This window comes from Felis catus, chromosome B4, assembly GCF_018350175.1.
Source record: "Felis catus isolate Fca126 chromosome B4, F.catus_Fca126_mat1.0, whole genome shotgun sequence".
In the NCBI taxonomy this organism is placed as follows: Eukaryota; Metazoa; Chordata; class Mammalia; order Carnivora; family Felidae; genus Felis; species Felis catus.
The window spans coordinates 54,458,580-54,477,526 of record NC_058374.1 but is presented as its reverse complement, the minus strand read 5'-3'; the positions used below and the strand labels follow the sequence as shown (position 1 = coordinate 54,477,526).

The 18,947-nt window shown below is 45.4% G+C and overlaps 1 protein-coding gene across 4 annotated transcripts in view; it reads left to right on the top strand.

Annotated features, from left to right (window-relative positions):
* The window catches only part of LOC101089872 (cationic amino acid transporter 3-like), an 88,272-nt gene that overhangs the window by 269 nt on the left and 69,056 nt on the right, over positions 1-18,947 (top strand). For 3 of the 4 annotated variants that reach the window (XM_045061507.1, XM_045061506.1, XM_045061505.1), the window contains exon 2: positions 8,381-8,574. The exons of the other annotated variant lie outside the window; for it this stretch is intronic. The gene's annotated coding sequence lies outside the window, so the exon portion shown is untranslated. The remainder of the gene's footprint in view (positions 1-8,380; positions 8,575-18,947) is intronic. 4 annotated transcript variants of the gene reach the window in all.

Here is an 18,947-nt window from a genome sequence, read left to right as displayed (position 1 = left end):
TTGTTTGGTAACTCAAGAGTAAATTTTCCCCTTCTCACAAAAGCCATGACATCCTTGGTAGAGTTGGAGATAACGCTTTATATATTTCACTCTCTCTACTCTTGTTTCTTCAGTTTTTTGATTCTCCCCCTGCAATCTCTCCCTCCTGCCTCCCATCTTTGTCACTACTCTCCTCCCCCTGACTGGTCAGTTCTTCCTGCCTTCTTTCTGGGTCATTTCACTTATGTTTCCCCTCAAACTGCATCTATGATTCCAACTTTGAAGAGATGGGAAGATGAGTTTTAAGGGCACTATTTGTGAGGGAGTGGGCTTTTTTTAAATGTTTATTTATTTGGAGGGGGGGTGGGGAATCAGAGAGAGAAGGAGACACAGAATCCAAAGCAGGCTTCAGTCTCCGAGCTGTCAGCAAAGAGCCCAATGTGGGGCTCGAACCCACAAACAATGAGATCATGACCTGAGCCACAGTCAGAAGCCTACCCAACTGAGCCACCCAAGTGCCCTGATGGAGTGGGCTTTTTTAAAATGTTTATTTATTTTTGAGGGGGGAGGGAGAGAGAGAAGGAGACACAGAATCCAAAGCATGCTCCATCTCCCAGCTGTCAGCAAAGAGCATGACACGGGGCTGAAACCCACAAACTGTGAGATCCTAAGCCAAAGTTGGAAGCTTATCCAACTGAGTCACCCAAGTGCCCTGAGGGAGTGGTCTTTGAACACAGCAAGAGGCATGGTAGGCAGACATCAGGAAGAATCTGATAGTCACTGACAAAGTGGCCTAAGTGCCTCCTGATCCATCTTCCCTGATAGATGGGGCTTATGTACACGTGACAGCGACTTAAAAAAGTGGTTAGATTAAGGGGCCAAGAAGACTTCTTTGCCTGATGTCTAGCCTTAACAATATTCTAACTGTGAAGACTCACTGGAAGTGGGAGAAGCTTTGTCTGAGGATACGGGCATCCCCAAGTGTATCTTCTATCCAGTAACAAGGAAAGTGGGGCCATCTACTACTTCCACATGTTCACAGTTAACCCCATGGAGAGGGGTACATTTGGGCTTTTATGGAGCAATTTTGTTATTGCCATATAAAACTCCAGCCCCATAGAACTCCTTTAAGGTGATAGTTGAATTATATAATTTTATCCTATTATTTAGTTATATAACATATCTTATTGTTATGTTGTTTAAGTATGTGGTTTAAGTTAAGTATGCCTATAAGGTCCTGTTTTTTATCTTCACACAATAACAAGGATGAATATTGCCTATACATGAGCCATTGTGGCAAATTCTCTGATGTTCAACATCACTCATCATTAGGGAAATACAAATCAAAACCGTAATGAGATATTACTTCACACCTGTCATAATGGCTAAAATTAACACTCAGGAAACAACAGATGCTGGTAAGGATGCAGAGAAAGAGGAATACTTTTGCACTGCTAGTGGGAATGCAAACTGGGGTAGCAACTCTGGAAAACAGTATGGAAGTTCCTTAAAAAATTAAAAATAGAGCTACCCTACCATCCATCAATTGCACAGCAGGTTTTTATCCAAAGGATACAAAAATGATGATTCAAAGGGGCACATGCACCCCAATGTTTATGGCAGCACTATCACAATACCCAAATTATGGAAAGAGCCCAAGGGCCCATCGACTGATAAATGGATAAAAAAGATGTGTGTGGTGTGTGTGTGTGTGTGTGTGTGTGTGTGTGTGTGTATGATGTACATATATACAATGGGATACTACTCATCAATCAAAAAGAATGAAATCTTACCATTGCCAACAATGTGGATAGAAGTAGAGTTTATTATGGTAAGTGAAATATTTCAGTCAGAGAAAGCTAAATATCATACGATTTCACTCATATGTGGAAAATAAGAAACAAAACAGATGAACATAGAGGAAGGGAAAGAAAAATAAAATAATAACAGAGGGAGGCAAACCATGAGAGACTCCTAAATACAGAAAATAAACTGAGGGTTCCTAGAGGGGTGTTGGGTGGAGGGATGGGCTAAATGGGTGATGGGCATGAAGGAGGGAAATTGTTGGGATGAGCACTGGGTGTTATAGGTAAGTGATGAATCACTAAATTCTACTCCTGAAACCATTATTATACAACGTATTAACTAACTTGTATTTAAATAAAATTTAAAAATAAATAAAATATGTCCTCTTGGACTTTTTTTGGGAACAGGAGGAATATTCCCATCTTCATTGGCAGCTAGCTTGGGTCTGGAATCAGGAGTGAGGTTTCTAAAGACAAAGTAGTCTAGGCAGCTACAGGGACAGATCCATCAGGTTCCCTCCCTGAGTCCAACTAACCTGAAACAGCTAATGTGCTGAGGTGGTCCAACCTACTAGCCTTGGAAACAAAAGAGGGACCCCTGACCAGCTACTGGCCAACTGCTCTACTTTGGGATACCCAGGGAACTGGATGCCACAAGGGATTTGATTTTTGGCTGAGTCGCCAAAATTTGTCACCAAAACCCAAGTTCACCTGTCCATTGTTCCAAAAGCCAATATTCAAGAGAGGAATTTTGATTCAAACGGAATATGAGTTTTATTCAGGAGACCAGCCAACTGGGGAGAAGGGGGAATCTTTTCCAAAGGCCAACTCTATAAGGACTCTACCTGCCCAGGGTTTATAGAAAGAGCTTAGGGAAGTTAATCAGTAAAGGCAGTATAGTAGCCCCTAGTATTTCTTGATTACTTACAGACTTGGTGGTGCCAGGAACAGATGTTATCTCAGGGCTAAGAGGTTGTGCAAGGGGGTCTGGTTTCTGTTTCATGATGTGCAGAAGGACTCTGTTCTTTTCTAGGAAAGGATGCATGATCTATAGGTATACAAAGAAAGGTTAGTTGATGAATTATGTGGGCTCAGGGTGCTTGCTAAATCTTAAAGACTAGGAGGTCAATTTTTCCTGAGACAGCTCCCATAGGGGTAATTAGCACTTTGTATCCTTCTGATGCATGAGATCAGTGCTCCATTGTGAACATGTGGTCCGTGGTCAGCAGTATTAAAGATTAATATGGAACAATCAACCTGTAAATGGGTGAGAGGCATGATGGACCAGGAGAGACAGGGGCAGGGTTGGAGCAGCGTGACAAGTCAGAGGTCAAGTTTCCCTAAGCGTGTGCAACTGAAGGTCTGAGGCTGAAGGAGACTAGGTTTCTGTGTCAGGGACAGCAGGACTGGAAAGGTATGGGGGAGATGCTCACCACGGGGACTGGGGAATGAAATGGGGTTGCTTTCCACAGGTGTACATATTGCTAATGGAAGGTTTAACTGTCTTTTAATCCTCACAGAATTATTAAGTAAATTTTATGAACTCCACATTACAGGTGATGAAACTGAGGTTCAGAGAGGCTATGTCAAGTGTCCAAGATAACACGTCATATTAAGAGGCAAAGGCAGGATTTGAACTCAGGTCCTTGACTCCTGAGCTCTTTTTCTTTCCACCACAGCACTGGGCAGAGAGTCTTACTCTTTTATGTGTCTGCCTACGGTTCATGCCTGTCTGGGAGTGGGAGATGAGGTGGGAGGTAGCAGGCCGGTGTTCTAAAATGTTTCTTATATGAAAGAATGAATTATCTGTGCAGGTTCACCTTCCATGGTATGGACCAGAGTCCTAGAAACTCTGTGGCAGGAATGGGAATATAGCAAAGGAGTTCCAGTGTGGCCCAGGGAAGTGGAAACAGGTTTCCTGTGGGTTTCCAAGCTTTTCCTAGACATTCTATATCTCTAGAATCTAAAGGGCTGGGCTCTGGATCCTTAGAGGAAGGAATAGAATGGTGTGTATGTGTGCAGTGTGATGAGTGTATAACAGTGTGTACGTTTGTGTGTGCATGCCTGTGTAAATGTATAAGTTTGTGAGTATGTGTCTTTGTGTTACATACATATGAGAATGTTTGTGATGTATGGGTATGTATATATGTGTACTTTGAGGGTATATGTGTATATGCGTGAGTGTGACATCTATGTGTGAGCATCTATGTGTGTGAATCTGCATGTGGGCATTTGTATATGTGTGTGTACTGTCCCAGGGGAACCTGAAGACTCATAGCTGAAGATGTCTTTGATGTGGTTTTTGCAAATTTCCAGCAGGTTAAGGCTGTGGTATGGGGTAGAGAAGGTGGGAGGCCAGAAGAGAAAGGCTGTCTGTGCTTCGGGAGTAGGGGGTTGGGTAGCCTGAGCAATGGGTGCCTCTGCCCTGCCAGGCACAGGGGGATGACATCAGGGCCCTGGGTCTGAGCCTGGGTGGAGACTGGGTCCTGAGGCCTTCACACAAGGTTTGCATTGGAAAAGCTCAGAGGCCCTGCTCTGATCATGGAAGGCCATAAAGAGGTGGGGCCAGGATGGGAAGGTGGCCAGACAGTGGAGAGTTCAGGCCTACTCTCTCCCCTACCTCCACCCCCAGGATTTGGGAATGATGTAACCAGGCTGCAGTTCCTAACTCTAGGCTCCACCCATTCTGCCTGAGGGCCTTAGAGTCCCCAGAAGTCTCTGTGTGCCACTTCCTGAGGCTGGGATGATGAGAATCACAGTGAAGACTTCTATTGCTAGTCAGTATTACCAAGACAGTGCCAAACCAAGTCCTTGTTTCTTGAAGTCCTCTGGGAAGGCCATATATGCATTCTTGCTCTATTTCACACAAGCTGAGTCTTACAACCCCTTGTGCTGGTAATTTCTTACTGAGGCTAAGTCAAATCTCCTTGTTGCACTTTGTGGTCTATAAGCTCAACCAGAATTTATGCAGTTGAAACCTAACACCCTCATCCCCAAGCATAGAAATAGTTTCTTCTGGATAGGGAAGTGAGTCTGAGTCTAGGGACACTCAGAGGAAATCGGGCTAAAGCTGGTGAATCACAGATGAGACAGGCCTTTCCTGGGCAAGAGGGCCATGATAGAAGAGACAGATTCTGAGAAGGGAGCTCAGAGACCACAAGTTTTCCCTCTTCTGTCACTCCGAGCTGTGCCAGGGGAAATGGGATACACAGGCTGTGGAAGGAAGGACTAAGATTAGAATGGGGAAAGTGCTTCCCTGTGTGCAGCTTTGAGGAGCTTCTGGAAACAGGGAAAAGAGCAAATTGTGAACAGAAGTTCCTGTTGCAGCTCAGGAAGTAGGAAGAGAGGGTCAGAGGCTGTGGGACTCTGAGGGGCAGAGGGGTGTGTGTGCTGAGGGTGAGGGTGTGCACAGCATAGTGTTTGTGGTGTACATGTATGTGCTACGTGGTTAACAGTCCTGTGTGCACCAGTCATGTATGTATCACATGTATCACATGGGGGACGGGTACAGCTTTGACATCAGTTTTATACACCAAGAGTTGTGAGCTGGCCTGGGGCCTACAAAGTATGTTTTCCTGTTAGAAGCAGCAGTTGGGACAAAGGGGAAGACCCCTGTATTGGGAATCAAGAAAACGTGGGTTCTCGTTCAGGGTCTAGCTATCAGCTGTGACCCTGCAAAGCATCATCTCTTTGATCTGGGATGTCATGTGCTGTACAACCATAAAGGAAAATCATTCAGTGCGTGGGACCAGAAAAGGGAAAGGGGCTGGAGTGGATGATGGCATTTCAGGGCCCAAAGGGAATAAGGTATTCCAGTGGAAAGGGCTGCAGGAGAGGTTTCCTGAATTCAGAAAATCGTACGTTCTTGCAGGAGTCAAAGACTCCCCCAGCCTGGGCAGCCCAGCCCTATCACAGCACCCAGGACCCATAGCTGGCTCTGCAGGGAGAGCTGTTCTCTGCCGCCCTCTTGTGGCCGCTGAGCTCTTCACAAGTCCCTCCTGAAAAGGTCCCCTCAAATTCTCAGGACAGAGTCCCTCATGCCCTGGTGGAAATTGTGTATCAGAAGTGATCTCTGGTTGTTCAAGATCATAATTCTCAGCCATCTCCTCTTGTTTTTGGAAGCACTCGGGACCTCCTTAAGGCTGGGACTGTCTTCCTGAGATTTAACCCTCTTTGCCCTCTCAAGTTTCAAGCTCTGCTTTTGGGCATGTGTGATGGAGAGAAGGGGCTGAGATCAGGATACAGAGTGAAGATAGCAATTTCTCTTCCTCCTTGGGTTCCGTGTACAAACTCAGCTTCCCAGGGTCAACAGGAGTTTCAAAGAAAGACTGTAGGAATAGTCAGAGTCCTGGAGAAATGGGTCTGGAGCTGACCAGGCATTATGAGTCTAGACATCAGTGAGTTTGCACCTGAGTTCAGTCCCTCAGCCTCAGCAGGGAGGTGGATTGGCAGGAGCCAGGAGACAAGAGGCAGGGATGCTGGAGGGAGATGGCATATTTGACAGATGCTGACGGGACTCCTTATCTGCTAGCTCTGGAAGAGACACCCACCAGGCTGCCCTGGACCCTCCCCCTCTAGTGCTCAGTGCTCATTAGTGACTGCCTGTCTTTGGGGAGACACCCAGGGGGCCAAATGTCATTGGATGGGCAAGGGGGAGAGGAGGAGGGAGGGATATCAGGTAAGTGATGAAGGAGGAGGGGTTGGAATGACTGGGATTTAGTCTGGGGTCCCATGATCACTGGAGTGCTTGGAAAGCTTAGTAAGGGGAAACTGTCCTGGGGGCAGATACTAAGTTGCTGATGGTGAGTGAGTGGGGGTGGAGGTGGGAAGGAGTATTGAAAGGGAATAAGTTCCACTGATTTAGGTGATTTCGGTGCTTATTGTGGGAGACCTGGTGAAATAAAATCTTTATTTTAACTTTAACTTTAAGAGCTTCCTATGTACAAGCAGGGTGACAGGTGCCATGAGGGGATAAAAAAGGGACACACGCTTTCTGTTACTCTTCCCATTTTTGAAGACCAGCCCCATCTCCCTTCTGGACTCATTGCCTACATGTGCCTGTCTGAGGGGTACAAGGGTCTACTGGGCAGTTCTTGTCCAGGATGCAGAGGAAAAGCTCCCAGTCTTTCTGTTTTGCACACCCCAGACCCCACCTGCAAAGCACCTCCAGGGTCTCCCACCTCTCCTCACTCCTCTTCTCACAGAATACTCCAGACAAACAGATCCCTGACCTAGGGGGACTTTGAGTGCCCTCCCAGAATTTCCAGTGGCTCCCAGTAGACTGACTGGGGAGTGGACAGGGAAGCCCAGGCCCTGACTGACCAGCACAGTAGGCATGGAGATGACCCAAATCTGGAGTCCTGGAGAATGTTCTGTGAGGGGCAGAGTGCTGCAGTCTGAACCTGCTCTGCATCATTCCAGCCTTCCATCTCCACACAAAGGACTGCTTGCTGTATCCCCTCTGCAGTTTCTACATCAGCTCACCTCAGGAGCAGCACTGGAGGGGGTGGGGGAGAGAAGAGGGTAAACAGACACATCTACAGGGACATGAAGGCCCAGTAAATTCAAGTCAAGACCAAAAGAGTGGGATCAAGAAAGCAGAGCCAGTCTCAGCACCCTGGAGAATCCAAGAGATCTAAACACACTGTCAGCAAAGATAGACGGTCTGTAATGGAATGGAAAGACAGGGATACAGACCCAGGGACAGGAGAGAGGAAAGAGAGGAGCATCGAGAGAGCAGAGCAAAAGATCCAAAACAGACACAGAGAGACATCCAGAGGCTAGAGATAGTGGAGATATACATGGAGTCAGAGACACTAGTTCAACCCAGGCTCAGGGGATCTGAAAGCCATGGATCCAGAACCAAAGACAGATCCATGGTCATGGGGTCAGGGCTGAGGAGATAGTCAGAGAAGAGTGCACACAGAGAGGGAGAGGGTGGGAGACAGTGAAGGAAAAGGAGGAGGTGGGGACCAGGGGGTAGGCAGTGAGAAGGGGCATGTAGAGGTGGCCTAGGGTGGGATGCAGACTCTGAGTCAAGGGCTCAGCTGGTGTGTGCACGTGTGGCAGGAACACAACAATTCAGAGCTTCATACAAAATGACCTAGTCCTCTGGTGCTGAAGGAGACCCCACTCTCCTCCCTCTGCAGGACTGCTCTGGGTAGTAGAGGGTAAGGGGGGAGAACAGAAACAAGATGTGAGTTAGAGAAAGACTGAGATGGAGAAGAAATGGCAGAGCCCTGACTGAGATCAGAAGCAGGGAAACTGAGAGTGGAACAGGGAATAGAGAAATGGGCAGAAGACAGAGGGAGACAGAGCAGGATAAGGAATATGATGGAGAAGGGTGTGCAGAGACACAGGGAGAGGGAGGGGGCTTCTCACTGAAGGAGGGAGAGAGGGCAGGAGAGAGACAGGCTGCTGAGAAGCAGATGAGGGGAAAGGGGGAAGCAAGCAGGGCACCTGTCTCCCCAGAGAGGCTGGGCTGGGATAAACAACCCTGTGGGAGGTGGGGAGGTGGTCAGTGAGGGCTTTTTAGGGTTACCTTGTCTCTCTCTTAAGTACAATGAACCTATTTCACACAACCATCTTCTTCACAGGAGCGCTTACAACTGCTGCTGCAGGTGCCTGGTCACCTGGCATCCTTTGTGGGGATCACCTTCACAGCCTGCAGAACAGTTCTGAGCATCCTCACCAGAGACACATGTTTGTCCTTGGGGTGGATCTGATTTTTAAAAGCTGGAGAAGAAGGTGAGGACCCAGCTGGGAAGCAGTATTTCCAGTTAAATATAAGGTGAGTGTGGGAAGACACAGTGGAAGATGTGCCCTCCTCCAAAATGGCTCTGAAAGGTCATTGTGAAGGAGATGCTTGCAGCATGTGACAGAGGGAGACATTCCTGGTGGCTGCCAGACTCCTCTCTGTTTGTGAAAAACAGACTTCTCTCTGTTTGTGAAAAACAAGTAGTAGTGCTCCCTGGAGCACTCTCAGCCTGGTGCTGGAGGTTGAGGCCTGGCATTTGCCTGAGATACTTAGTCAACTGGTCCTGCCCTTGGGGAGCTGACAGTCTCCTCCCTCCTAACTGATATGCAAAGTAACCTGGTGACACCCACCCAGCACAGACCAACAGGTGCAAATGATGAGGGCAAATTCAGAATCTGGGCCAGTTAGTTCATCAGGGAAGGCTCTCTGGAGGAGGGAACTCATGAGAAGGGTGTAGAAGAAAAAAGCCAATATGGTATGGGATGGAGAAGAAAAAGAGGAAGAGAATCTCCCTGTGGTTTCTGAAGCAGAATGAGCAAACCATAAGGCAGGCAGGAGACAGCTTTGCTGGCCTGGGATAAATACCTGGACTAGAGAACCAGCATGAAGGGGAGTGGAGAAGCGCAGATGTTGACAGTCAGGCTGGGTGTTCTGAATTTGCTAGAAGGGGTATCGTGGACCAGTTGGGGATGCTTTGAGATGTGTTAGGCAGTGGTGTGTGTGTGCACAATTGTCTGGAGAAGTAATTACCCCAGTTTGCATGTCTCTTTGTGTGTCTGTTGGGGGGGCATGATGTACATCCAGGTGACTTTGTGTCAAGTGGCTTGTAACTCAGGCTCTTTCCATCTGTGTGGGTGATTGGCAGGTTAGCATGTTTGAGTGCCTTTTTTCCTCTGTGTGTCTCCATGTGATCATGTGTGAATAGTATCTCAGTTGCTTTAGGTGTATTTTCTTTGGCTGCATGCAGTGAAGGGCAATGTGTGTGCAACAGTATGTGTTGTATATGTGCATGTGCATGCACATGTGTACAGGAGGAGTGGCACAGATGGGGTGCCCTTGTTGCAGAACATCACCATCTTCTCTCTCCCTCCACTGGCTCCATCTACCCTCCGTGATGTCTTCACAAGAAGGCAAGCAGCAATATGGCAAACAGCTATACCCAGAAAGACCATGCTATGCCTGTCACTATGTGCAGACACAAACTCCCGGTCCTGTAGGCACAGGCTGCTCCTTGGGGCAGGTGCACTCACATGCACACACACTCTTGGGCACACACAGGCCTCACAGAAGGTCACACACACTGGCTCATTATCTCCCTCTCCCCACCCACCCTCAGAGACCTGAGGTCCTGCCTCCCATCACCTCCAAACACTGCCAGGTTTGGGGGAGAAGGGGCTGGTGCACTCACTGGGACCTCAGAGGCAATCACTGAACAATTACTCCTTTTGCCTTGGAAGTGTGTGTGTGTGCGTGTGTGAGTGCACACGCACTCGCATGCTCCACCTTCATTATTTCTCCAGATCTGCCACCTCCCCAACCCTCCCTCTATGGGGCCTATTCTGGCTCCTCCTCTGCACAAGCTGCCTCTACCCTGGTTCCTCTGTCTGCCTCAGTCCCACATTCCTTCCACAGGGTCTCTGCCTCCCTCCTGCTTTTCACCCTTTGCCTGAACTGTATCTTTCCTCCCCCATGCAGTCACCATGGCTCCCTCCCTGTTGCCCTAGGCTCTGTAACCCAGTTCCTCCTTATCCTTGTCCTTCTGCTCTGTCTATACCCACCTTGGCTCTCTCTGCATGTCTTCCTCCTGGGCTCCATCCACTAGAGTTGTGATCTCCCATCCAAGCCCTAGGTGTATTTCTGACCTGGTTCTTCCATACTGGTCCTTATCCCACTTGGTTTCAGGTGTGGTCTCTGGGCTTTGCCCCTGCCCCTTCCATGGGGGCTATCCTGGCCCCACCAGAGTTCCAGTGTAACCATATTCCTCCTCCCCTTTTCTCTGTTGAAGGTGTAGGCATTGCCTTCTGGCTCCCCATCTCTGCTAGTGGTCAAGCAGGAGGTCTTGGGCTGAGTTGGAATCCCAGCCCTGTTCCTCCCCATGTAGCCTCTTCACCTGGACTCACTCACCTGTAAAAGGTGGGAAATAATTGCAGGGGCTGCAGGAAATAATTCCTGGGACTTCAGTGAGAATTAGCACTGTGGTAAGGATGTAACATACTCAGCACATAGTAAGTACTCAATAAATATTAACTCTTGTTATTTGCCCTTCCTCAGACTGCTAGCTTGTCTCCTTAGTCTGGAGTAAAAACATGTTTAGAAGAAAAAACAACAAAAGTAATGGACTATAGAAGCCCATAAAAACATTAACAATCTGGAATTTCATATGGTTCAGCCTAACAAGTGCTCTAAGCTCTGAACACAGGAAATGCCCATGAGTGTGGACAAGAAGGGAGAATGGAGACTGAACTGAACCACAGAACACAGGAAACCATGTGAATTGTATGCTGGATGGAACAAATTCTAACCCAGGGAGGTGGAGTCTGCCCAAAGTCCATCCTGTGTTCATCCTCTGGTGATAACACTGGCCACCCTCTGTCCCTGCAGTCATGGGCTTGTGTCTGCTGGGGCTGCAGAGGGCTTGGGAGACCAGCTCCTGAAATACTCTCACCTCCAGACAGAACCTGGACTCCTGGAGCCTCAGACCCACATCCTTCTCTCCCCTCCATGCATATCAGGTACACACACACACACACACACACACAGTCATGTGCCCTGGGATCCCTAAAGGAAAGCACTGCCCCGCTAGAGATGGATTCCCTCCAGCTGCCTGCTTCCCTGACACTAAACCTCAAAGGCCAGTATAGGCTCAGATGATGTCCCTGCTTGGGTTTCTACCTCAGTTCCCTCCTTTCAGTGAGCAGAATCAGTGAGTCACACACTCTACCCTCTGTGTGTGCTGGGCAGTGAGGGGAGACCCAGATGGAGGAGCAGGGCCCTGTCCTGTGGGAGCTCCTGGGCAGATGGTAAGATGAGGCTGGAATCCAAGACAGAGAGGCCCAGTGCTCTGGGCTGGGAAGCTAGGCTGATGTCCCTGACTTCTTAGACTGTGAGGATGACTGAGCCTGAACAAATGTTTGTGAGGGGAGTTGGTCAAGGACAACTGGACCAGGCCCCATGACTTGGATATTGGGAGACTGACAATGACCAAGGAGGGAAGATGGAAGAAGACAAGTCTAGAAAGTTTCCTAGGAGACAAGGAGAAGACTCATTTATTTAGCAAGGAGCAGGAAAATGGAGAAGAGAGGATCAGATAAGCCAGAGCTCTCAGTAAGTGTATGATCATGGGGGAGGGGATGTGTGCCTTGGAGACCAATGAGGAAGAAATGGGTAGGGCGTGGGGGGGGGGGAAGTATGGTAGGGAGGCAGAGGGATGGAGGAGGCAGGGTCTGCTGGAGAGAGGAGCACAGAGCTTGGACTGAGGTGACCTGGAGAGCCCACCCTCCAGGGGTGGGATGTGACAGGGTGGCAGAGGTGGTAGAGAAGTGGGGCAGCAATGTCAAATGGGCCACGGTTGTAGCTCCATGGTGACCCTGGGCTGGGTGGACCAGATGCTGGGAAGCTAGGCTGATGTGTCTGGCCTTGATGTGTCCTCATATGCTGTGAGGCTGACTGAGCCTGGACTACATGGGCTGGTGAGCCATGGCTGGGGGGAGACAACTGCCCATGCCTAGACAGGTGGGGAAGAGGTCCCTGGGGTTCAGGAGACAGAAAGAGGGAGAGGAAAACAGGTATGGGGGTGGGGAGGGGTAATGGGAAGACTGTTGCTTTGAACCCTTTATCCTGGTTATCCACTTCACCCACCCTTTCCACAGGTGAATTTTTTAAATTCTTTAATTTTTAATTTTTAATTCTTTTTAATTTTTTAATTCTTTGATTTTTCATTCTGTCTTTTAAAGCTAAAGGTCTTCAGTAAATGATCTGGTTTAGCTTTCATCTTCAGAGGATTAAGGTATGACTTCCCCACTTCCCAGATGAGGCCTCAAGTTGGCCAAGCTCTCCTGGGAAGAACATGATGAGAAGGGCCCCAGGAGGCAGGTCTTTTGCCCTCTGTGGAGTAACTTCTCCCTCACACAACAGGCCCCAAGCCTGGGTGCTTCCCAGGACAGAACCTGCAGGAGGGGGCATCACAGTGCAGTCATTTGATTCTTTGCTCCTCCCTTACCAGCTCTGTGACTTGAGGCAAATGACTTAACCTCTCTGTGCCTTCGTTTCATTATCTGTAAAATAGCAGTAATAAAATCTGCTCCTGTAGACTGTTTTAATGTTTATTTATTTTTGAGACAGAGAGACACAGAGCATGAACAGGGGAGGAGCAGAGAGAGAGGGAGACACAGAATCCAAACCAGGCTCTAGGCTCTGAGCTGTCAGCACGGAGCCTGACACGGGGATTGAACCACAGACCATGAGATCATGACCTGAACCCAAGTCGGATGCTTAACTGACTAAGCCACCCACGTGCCCCTCCTGTAGCCTCTTTTAAAATGAGATTTATGCCAAAGAACTGTGTACAGTTGTAAAGATTTATAAATCTAAATGCATTAGGCATCATAACCATCCTCATGCTCATCTTTGTTATCTTGTCAGCTGATTCTCTCCATTCCTGCTGAGCAGATCAGTCTCCTGTCTTCCAAGCCCTTTGCACCCCCAGCCTCTGAATCTGGCATTTCCTTCCCTCTGATCTTGCTTTGTATTCTCCATCTGTTTCCATCCTTCTTTCCATAGGTACCCCGTACTGGAAAGATCTGGCTATACTCTATTAATTTATATGCTTTTTTTTTTCTTTTCTACTTTCTTCTCTTTTCTCTTCTCTGCCAGGGTTTCTTGTCTTGTGTGTCTCTCTTCTCACATCCCAGAGAACAAGGCCCTGTCTTCTCTACACTTGGGATGCTTAGCTTCCCCCTGGGCTTTGGATTCATAAGATGAGTCCAAAGAACTGACACTGATAGGTGCAGGCAGGTTAAGTTCCAACAGGAGAGGGAGGCTTTGGGGGATAGGACAGAAAACTAGACATCTGCATGTGGGCCTCTTACCTACAGGTTGTACAATCCTTCCTTAGAATGCCTGAGGGAGGAAAATATATCCCTCCCATTGCTAAAGGTTAGAGGGGAATTATCTTCCTAATATTTAGAGAGACTACGTTTTGTTACTTGCTGTGGAGCATATTATCTGATACATATATGATATATATATATGTATATAAAACATATATATAAATATATATTTATATATAATACATATAAATATATATAATATAAAATATATGTAAATAAATATAATACAATTATTTATACAATATAAATTATTTATTTACAATTATTTATACAGTGTAAATAATATATATTTATATTATTAAATATATATTTATATTATTAAATTATTATTTAATTTATTTAATAAATTAAATTATTATAATATAAATTATATTTATATAAATGATATATATATATAAATGATATATATATAAATATGTATATAAAACATATATAAATATATATTTATATATAATACATATAAATATATATAATATAAAATATATGTAAATAAATATAATACATTTATAATACAATATAAATAATATATATTTATATTATTAAATTATTATTTAATTTATTTAATAAATTAAATTATTATAATATAAATTATATCATATTATATTTATATATATTTATATTATATATAAATATGTCTTTATATATTCATATATAAATATATATGAATTCATATATAAATATATATTATATATTATTTATGTATATTATATATATATTATTATATATAATATAAATTATTATATATAATATATATATTATTATTATATTAATATATATAATATAATATTATTATATTATAATAATATATATTATTATATTAATATATATTATATGTATTATCTATAATACATATTATATATAATATATATTATCTATAATATATAAAAATTATATTATAGATAATATATATTAATATAATTTATTATATAATTTAAATGATATAATTTAAATTATATAATATGTATAAAATTACATAATATATAATATATAATTTAAATTATATAATATAAATTATTATAATATAATTAAATAATCATATTATTAAAATAATATAAATAAATATAAAATATATATAAATATATCTATAAAATATATATAAATATATATTATATGTATATATTGGGGGTGGCCTTTAGTCAGAGCTGCTTGAAGGCATTGATGGTGACTGCTCAGAAGGTGTCTATATTGTTGACCCCAAAATAATGGGCAGTCACTCATATGTTATTTTGCTTATATTTACATGGTGCTTCTTTAGCTCTCAATGCAGACATAGTCCCAATCCTGAACCCCTCCTCACTCTTTTCCATGTGATCCCTACCAGTCTGTCCCCAGCACTTTCTCCAGAGCTTGTCAGGCTGGCTTGCCTGCCTGCCTGTGTTTCTCTTTCTCTTTGGCCCCCACTCCCCCTTGAACAGTTGTGCCAGGCTAAATTAACTCTGAGAAACTAAGGCTGAGCTTCAGGCATCTTTTGATTACAGCACTTTGGGGGAGATGGTAGGGGAAGCAGTTTTCATATCCATGTAGGGGCCTCTGAGATCCCCAGGTTGGCACTGGGAGGGAGCCTGGGGCAGCCATGACAGCAGCTTCAGCCTGTCAGCTTTCTGGGCACAACCACCACCCAGCAGCCCCTGAGAGGGGACCAGACTCAGCAGGGAGGCAGGTGAGATGGAAAAGGATCATACGGCAAATATATGTCCCTTCCCTTGCCTGGCTCCCTCTTCCTGCTCCACACTTGCCTCCTCCTCTCTCTTTGTCTTACTCTCTCCCCTCCTCCCTGCAGCCGTCTTCTTCCTTCCTACTTTGTTTCCTTCACCTTCATCTCTGTCAGGCAAGTCTGTCTGTCTGTGGGCCTGTGTATCTCTTTGACTCCAAGTAGTTTGTGCTGAGATTTTCCAGGACTGAGGCTGCCCTTAGCTCTCCTTCTGGCTGTCTGCCTCCCTGCTTCCCTCTATCAGTCTTTGAAGGTCTCTCTTCCATCACATCTTTGTGAGTTTCACCCTGTGTGCCTTTTAGTTTCTCCACCCACATCTTCTCCTATCTGTCTCCTTTTGCTGCCCCCCTCCATCCCTGTTCCCTGTCTTGCCCTCCCTTCCTTCTCTCTTCCCTGCAGAGATAAGAGTATCTCTGTGTCTTTCATCCTCTTCCCCTGTCTCTGGCTCACACCCCTTTCTCTTCTCCTCTTCCCTCCTCTAACCCCTCAGGGTTCAGACACTTCATGTGAAATCACCTCAATGGGCCATAACCGCCAGCAACCTCCCAAGCCTCCATGATGTACCCCTTCCTCCAGGAGATACTTATGGTCCCAACCCTGCATTCTTTATATTTCCCCCAGCCCTGGACCAGTTGTTTTCTTTACCTAGTGATTATCTGTGGATCTTGGCATTTCCCCCTAACCTCCCACCCAACATGCAGTGAATAGCACAGGGAGAAAGGCAATCGGGATTGCTCTTTGGACAAGACACAAGGACAGGAGGACCCTTCCTCTACACTCTTCTTGCCCTCACGCAGATGCACATCTGGAAAAATCTCAGCTTGAAGCAGGGGAAGAAAGGATAAAACTATTGAACAGACACAAATCAAACAACCAGATGCCCTTCCTCTGGTGGTCTATCATTACAGGCATCCCCGAATTCCTGCCTGTCTGATTAGTCCCCTTGGTCCAGACCTACTGGAGATGTGTTAGGGTAGGGTCAATGTGATGCTAAGGTTTTCTCAGTTGGAGGTTCTTCCTAACATCTGGAGTAGTTCCTTTAGCTCTAATTTCAATGCTTTTAGTATAGTTAGAATAGATTTTGTCCTTTCAGGGGCCTGCTGCTACACTTCTCTCTCCTCTATCCACATCCGCCCCATTAGCATTTCAAGGAATTTCACCACTATCAAAGAGAGGCAGTAATGACCCTTTTTTGAGACACAAGGCATCTTGGGTCCATCACTTGTGCATTCACCTCTCTGTCTCTACATAGTCCCCATCTTCTCCATCTCTGAGAAGTCTTGCCTCTGTTTGAAGATTAACAGTCAGTGAAGGAAGAGACACCTTCCTTTGGTTACTCTTCTAGGTCTTGGAAACCCTGTGTTTTAAATGTGAATGTCTAGAGCAGGAAGTTCTTTAAGGCAGGGACTATATTTTTTTCTTTACTTGCTCCAGCACTATACTCAATGCATATTCAGTCAGAGTATGCTATGAATGCTGAATGACCTTCTCATGAAATACCTCAAGGTAAAGCTTGAGCCAGTTCACTTTTAGATTTATTCCTGGAATGATGAGAAAAATGGGTGAGGGTGTTGGGGTGGATGGTGGTGGTAGAGGTACCTATATGGAGATCTGGGACAGACAGTTGGGGAGGTGCTTCTAATCCTTGTTTAAAGAGCTTCTGAGTGGTCTTTTTACCTAGATCTGGGACTGGCCTCCAAATAACCTCAGGGTGGTCTCCACTCAACTCCCCATACTCTCCTTCAGACAGCCAGGACCTCTTCCATACCCAGGACCTGTGATGTTTATTTACTTCTAAATTCATATCTTCCTGCCACAAAGTTGCCAACAAAGTCCCATTTAAGCCCTCAGTCCACCTTCTTACCCATGCACGGCCCCACTAGTCTTCCTTTGCCCACATCCAGCTTTCCTCCTGGAGTCTGGCTAAGCCACCTCCTTCATATTTTCCCACCCTTCCTAAAGCCTTGCCCTATCTAAGCTATGCCTCCCCTGGGGCTTGACCCCCTAGGGCTCCACCTCCAGATGACCCTTGGTAAGCTCCACTCCAAGTCCTGACTCTGCTTGGCCAAGCTCTTCCTTGTCCCTGGGTTTGACTTGTACTTTCTTCTCAGGTCTTTCTCCTTTGAGGCAGAAACACCCCCATGGGTAAGTGATTTCTCGTATTTATAGAGTTGGAAAGCAAATGGAGACAGAGCCAGAGAGAAAGAAGGCTGGGCTTGGAGTGCAGTTGGCTGTGGAAGTCCTGTGGGGTTTGAGCAAAGGGTACTTCATGGCCCAGAGCTAGACTTTGGATTGGGGGTGCAGACCAGAGGCCTGGTGAGTTTGGGAGGGGCAGGTGGGTTTGTTGGGGTTGGAGTGATTTGTAGGCCTACACTCTGTTATCCTCCAGACCAGAAAGATTCTCAGCTCTCCTGAGGAAAATATGAATTAGGGGAAGTTAATTCTTGGTGCTTCTCCTGCAGAGTCCTTCCCAACTCTTTGCCCAGCCATCTTTCTTGGCCTTTCCTTTCTGACCTGGTACAGAGCTTGCTTTATTCATCTTTGTCTTTCCCACAAGGCCCAGCACAGAGTATGCTTAGACATGTTCTTTGAATGAAGATTCTTCCACCTGGCTCTGCTGCCTCCTTCATGTTTTGCCACACTTTCTCATGGATATTCTGAAAGTCTCTGTGTCATATCTTCTTAGGGAGGACATTGGTATTGACTTTGTAGAATAGCAGGTCCAGTTTGATAAAGTGGTCCACCTTCGTGAGAGAGGATTTGAAGGTCTTCTTCTTCCATGCTCAAGGAGCTAAATATCTATTTTTTTTTTACAGCTGTGAATGTATCTCTCTGCATTTCTTATCTAATTTATGAAAGTTGTGGTGGAGATTGATTATAGGCCATGTCAGGCTGTAGGAGGAAAGACGACCAAGTCCCCCTGGAATGTGGCTACCTAATGGACTTTTAAACACTAGATCTCCAATAAGCAGTTTGTTGTTATCACAAGACATATTTGCAACTCTTTACTTTTAAAGGTCCTTGGAGTCTTAAACTGTTCTTCAACTTCCCCACCACACAACCACCATGTACACTGTGAGTAGTACCCCAACACCAGAATCCCATACAACACTTTTGTCCAAGAATGACACCTGTTTTGTTGATTATATGTGGCAGATGTTTCTTTCTAGGTTGTCTTTCTCTTGCTCTCCATTAGTTCTTGAGAAGGTACTCTCCATTATCAATTGATAGGTTGTTATGTCCTTCCAGAAGGCAGATTTGTTTTAACCTTAGTTAAAGCAAAATCATGTGGCAAGAACAGTTTCCTTCACCAAGTATATTCCAAATTGATAAAAATTATTTTTGGATCATATTCTTCTGGTTTATCCTTATCCCCATTTTCTTTTATAATTGCAGAAATCACAAAGCAGAGTGTGGTTAAGAAAGAACTAGGGAAGAAGGATAAAGAGCATCTGTGAAAGTGATGGCAGAGTTTCCTTGTGGTAGATTATGGTGCTTGAGCTGGGGTGATGATGACAAGTCTTGTTGGATACATCATATTGATCTATATTTGGATAAAAACTCAGGATTTTGAAGCATGATACAAC